Source organism: Perna viridis, chromosome 10, assembly GCF_037379345.1.
Source record: "Perna viridis isolate PV_CMFRI_1.1 ecotype Kerala chromosome 10, ASM3737934v1, whole genome shotgun sequence".
Lineage (NCBI taxonomy): Eukaryota > Metazoa > Mollusca > Bivalvia > Mytilida > Mytilidae > Perna > Perna viridis.
The window spans coordinates 41,675,686-41,681,334 of record NC_142454.1 but is presented as its reverse complement, the minus strand read 5'-3'; the positions used below and the strand labels follow the sequence as shown (position 1 = coordinate 41,681,334).

At 33.5% G+C, this 5,649-nt stretch overlaps 2 non-coding genes across 2 annotated transcripts; one reads left to right on the top strand and one right to left on the bottom strand.

The window, feature by feature from the left end:
* The first annotated feature begins 5,200 nt into the window (after positions 1 to 5,200).
* Trnad-guc (transfer RNA aspartic acid (anticodon GUC)) lies at positions 5,201 to 5,272 on the top strand. The gene has a single exon. It is a non-coding gene; the product is annotated as a tRNA-Asp (tRNA).
* A 159-nt stretch (positions 5,273 to 5,431) lies between these two features.
* On the bottom strand, positions 5,432 to 5,504 carry Trnar-acg (transfer RNA arginine (anticodon ACG)). The gene has a single exon. It is a non-coding gene; the product is annotated as a tRNA-Arg (tRNA).
* Between the last annotated feature and the right edge of the window lie 145 nt (positions 5,505 to 5,649).

Here is a 5,649-nt window from a genome sequence, read left to right as displayed (position 1 = left end):
TTTTATTTCGTTTTTATAGCTGATTTAGCAACCACCAATACAATTTGAATTTTTTTTCTTTTTAAAATTTGAATAATACTGTAATCCATCCCTGTTTTATCGGAATGTACGTTAAATGTTTACTTGAAGTGTCATCTGAAAGATTTAAAGTAGAGAAACACAGTACCTTAACTTTTATGCGACAATAAAAGGGCAATATATGCAAATTCAAATTTATCTCTAAGTTGCTTTCAGTAGTAAATCAATGCAAGATCAAAAGGTCAAAACTGTGCTTGATATTGGTGTTAACAATGTGACGATTGTAGTTAACCGTTAACATCTAGACCACAGTTTCGTAATTATTTGACTGAATTGCTCTGTCACTGCATGGTTTTACTTTTTAAAAATTATTCTTACACAAGACTTACACAACGTATATACATATACAGATAAAACTTATTCATAACGTTAATCATTGGCTTTATATTGTTTATTTTTATATTGTAAGCCATAATACATGTATTATTGCAATCGAGGTAGTACGTATAAAATAACATGTTATTTGCAGTTGACTGCATGGGGAATTTAACACTACATTTTAACATTTGATATGACTCTTTTTTCGGCAGAAGTATTTGGCAGCTGCAAATTACAATCATTTGAAATAGGGGATGTTGATGATGTTGAGAGAAATTAACATTTGTAAGAAATTGCATTGAATCTTATAAAAGATGATTTGTTTCATTTATATAACAGAAAAAGAATTCATTTCGGTTTAACGTCCATGCATCCTCCCTACACGAATGTGAAAAACATGTATTCCTTTATCAGAAATTATTAAGATAGAGAAAGGAAAATGATTTTCAAAAATGAGCAATTTTCGCGTGTCGGATTTTGACCCATTGATTCAGAAATATCTGAAAGAAACCATAGAGGAATGACACATGTACATGTACTCCTTATACCTGGGGAAAAAACAAAGTGCAATAAACCTTAATGGGGAGACATGAATAGACAAATGAGGGGGGGCTCCAGGGATGGGACCCCCTTTTTTGTTGGCAAATTTCGTTTCTTTAATTTCCTTCAAAATTTGGGCAAAAATGAGCAAACAGTAGCCAAGACAGTCTTATCTCTAAAACACTTTGAACCCTCCCTCACTTTTGCAAAACTTCTGGCCCCACCCCTGACATGCGGATGTTACTGTGGTGTAGAACGTGTAGCAAGAGTTGTGTTTGTTTGACGAAAAGGTTTCTATTATCAAAATATTGTTGACTTGAATTCATCTGACAATTTCTTTTGCTTTTCAGTGACAGCCTTTGTAAGAATCAGGCAGCTGATAAAACATGGTATGAAAAAAAGAACACCATTTTGAAGGTTTAATTTGACTATTTGCACCATCATAATCAAGAACAAAGGACAAGATTGCCCATATCACTTTGGTAAATTGGGTAATAATTTCACTGAAAAACACTGAAAATGAAAACTTTGAGGACATAATACCACTGTCAAAAACATTTTTCTATCATTCTATTAAAATATTTCTGAGCAAATCCAGTGAGGCAGAGATCAAAAATTGGCCTTTTCAAGTATAGAGATGGGATTTCGACAGTCATGTTTCTGATTTTTTTCCATTTTGCCTGATCCTCACAAAAAACTTTCACTTAATAACCACCAAAACTGTTTATATTGATACGGGAATTAATGAATAGAAGATGAAATTTTCATGTATAAAAAATTATTGACCTCACTGATATCGAGTGAAAACCTACTGACATTTTGATCCCAGTGTGGTTGTTGTCTCTTTTACATATTCGAACGGACACACTGGACGATCTGAATGCATGAAAACTATAATCAGTGTGATATAAACTGTCAATTCATTATTCAAAGGGAGATAAACCAAATTTGCTGATTCAAATACAAAAAATTCCGGAAAAACTTAAATTTACAAAAGGATATCGTCATGATTTAGCTACTTTAGCAAAGTTATTTGAAATAAAGATATATATGTATATATAACAATAATGTGTGTCTTAAAACAGATGAATTACATGTATTCCGGCAGACCATGGTGATACCTATTGGAGCGACTTGCGCGCCACTCTTGCCCAATCTATTCCTACATTCCTATGAAGCCAGCATTTTACAAGGGCTCCTACAGAAAAAAGAGAAGCGAGTAGCCTAGTCCTTCAAATACAGTTTCCGTTAAATAAAGATGTATTATTTCTGAATAATACTAGTTTCAAGGATGACCTACATCTCATCTATCTAAATCCACTTAAAATTAAAGAGGCAACTAGTACACCTTCATCTGTCTCAGGCCTATACCCTTTTTTGAACATACACGTATATAATACGTGACATTTGAAATCGTAACTTTATGATAAACGTTATGATTTTGACTTCCCAATAGTAAACTTCCCCTTTCGAAGTGGAAATATGGAGCCTATGGAGTAAACATTTTACAGTTGATCCGTTACTGTGGAGCCTGTGATCTGTACTTAGATTTTCTCTGTAGAGCGTGGATATTGTACAATAAACTTCTCAATCAATGTTCAGCCTTTGTTAATATCATCACTGCAGTAGTTTTACAATCGACATATCACAATTTGATCGACCGATTTAAAATATCAATCTCACAGATGAGACAAGACACTTTCTAGATTGACTGCCTATACCAAACTTTGCATATACTAACCGCAGTAAAGTAGTTCCATCTATCTAAATCCACTTAAAATTAAAGAGGCAACTAGTACACCTTCATCTGTCTCAGGCCTATACCCTTTTTTGAACATACACGTATATAATACGTGACATTTGAAATCGTAACTTTATGATAAACGTTATGATTTTGACTTCCCAATAGTAAACTTCCCCTTTCGAAGTGGAAATATGGAGCCTATGGAGTAAACATTTTACAGTTGATCCGTTACTGTGGAGCCTGTGATCTGTACTTAGATTTTCTCTGTAGAGCGTGGATATTGTACAATAAACTTCTCAATCAATGTTCAGCCTTTGTTAATATCATCACTGCAGTAGTTTTACAATCGACATATCACAATTTGATCGACCGATTTAAAATATCAATCTCACAGATGAGACAAGACACTTTCTAGATTGACTGCCTATACCAAACTTTGCATATACTAACCGCAGTAAAGTAGTTCCTTGACACAAGTAAAAGTGGCTAGCAGGGGCGTGTCAATGTGAGGGCGTAATAGGCGTACGCCTCTCCCTTTTTTCAGCAAAAAAACTATTATAATCTGCTAAATATTGCATTTAATATGGCAGCTTATCATATTCATTCATTAAACATGCCATAATCTGGTTTCTTTTCATGCTGATTCTCATATTATTTTTTTGTTTATTACTATGCCCAACATAAACATGGACGTGAACAAAGTGTAATTATGCCCCCTCCTTAAAAAATCCTGGATCTGCCACTTGTCTAGATTTATTAGTACGTAGTATTCACTCATGGTTCTCTATTACAATTTTAAATCACACTGCTCTCTGAGAGTGCATTGAAATTACCCAAAGACTTGAATGTTTTGTCGAGTTTATTTTAAAGTTTGCATGCCCATGTCTAGAAAGATAAGATTGATTTTATCCTCTGCCGGAAGTTGATGTTTAATATTGATTTTTTTTTCAAATTATAGCACATTACAATATGATAACTGCTCGTGCTCTTGCATCAATGCAATCGGATGGCTTTGCAATTTTCAAAACGCATTTTATTTCAAGTTTTAGTATCCACAGAATTAGATAAAATGTTCTGAAAATATGTCCTATATTCGAGGTACACGGATATCCATACTCGTGCCAGTGACAAGATTGCAGTATGTTTTAAAGAATAGTTTATATTATGAAAAAAAAACTTGAATTATTATGGTTAAAAATTTCTTCCTCAAATGCACACTATTTTTTTTTTATAGACCCCCCTACTTCACGTGCTGAATTGTGGGACTATTTTTATGATTTTGTGTCACGAACTCGTGATATGAATATGTCATTGTATATAACAGGAGATTTTAATGTTGATATGGTATCATCAGTGGATTATAGTGCACATTTTGAAAATCTTTTACACAGGTTAATTTTTTTAAACTTTGTAGAGAACTTCTTCGTCGGTATAAAATCTCATGGGAGCTTATGTATTTGTTACATGTATTCCTAAAGACGACTTTAAATTAAAATTACTTACTTATTAACATGTACTTACTTCTTCAAATGTATTGATTTATCTTTTAACAGAAAATAAAAGTATTGATGTTATGGTCCCTTTCTGTAATACACATTCGCCTGTTTGTGCTGAGATTAACTTCAAAGTACAAAACAATTTTGTAACAAGAGAACAATAAAAAATATTTGAAAGTGCAAACTATTTTAGAGACTTTGTACAAGAAATACTTGAAACTAACTGGAATGATTTATTTAACTCCTGTCATGATGACATTAGTGATATATACGCCACATTTTTAGATATTTATGCTAGTAACGTAGAAAAAGTATATACTTACGAAAGTGATAACTGTTAGACCACCTGGTAAGCCACTTACGAACATGCTACAAGGAGAAAATATAGACAATGAAATCGTGTGCACTATAAAGCTAAGTATAAGAACAGTAATGTTAGTTCTCATTGTGAAGCATATATAAAGTATTTGACTTAGTTCGTATGCACCATGAACCTATTAAAGAGCTGAAGGACAATTTATTTTACACAGCTGGAAAAAAAGCTCTGAAAAAAAAACTTCTCTAAAATCTCAGATTCATTATAAATGATCACATTGTTTCTTCCATTTATTGCAAATAACTCAAGAAAGAAAAACTCGGGCAGCTTGAAAATATTAATGCGAACACACCTCCTGGTCCAGAGGATAAACATGTATACATGTATCTCCTCGTACTTCGAAAGGACCACGACATAGGATGTTAAAACCCCTGTTCATGTACACCGCTTTTCAATTTCAAAAGAGTGTTTTACGAGGTGTACAAAAATTGAAAACAAAAAATAGTCCGAGCCTGCCAGGATTATTAGCATGTCTCTATATTTTTATTTTTGTTGTTTAGACATATCCACTCCAATGTTATAGTCTTCTTACAAAAAGACGAAAAATACTGCTTAAAACGTTAAGCATAATTATTTATTGGGCGGGAAACATTGCATCCCTTATGCCCTTTGAAGTTTAAGTACTTAAAATTATCTTCATCCTTCAAGTCCTCGGTAGTATAGTGGTCAGTATCCCCGCCTGTCACGCGGGAGACCGGGGTTCGATTCCCCGCCGGGGAGGACATATTTTTTGCTTTCATTAATAACGAATTATACCAGATCCTTTCATGGTTATCTTTTATCTTAATGGAAAAAAGCAAAACTCTTTTCCTTTTTTGTGCAAATAATACCAAAGTGTGTTTTACGAGGTGTACAAAAATTGAAAACAAAAAAATAGTCCGAGCCTGCCAGGATTCGAACCTGGAATCTTCTGATCCGTAGTCAGACGCGTTATCCGTTGCGCCACAGGCCCTTAGACTGTCTCTTCTGCAATTTTAGTAGATATAATGCCACCGACTATTAGCATGTCTCTATATTTTTATTTTTGTTGTTTAGACATATCCACTCCAATGTTATAGTCTTCTTACAAAAAGACGAAAAATACTGCTTAAAACGTT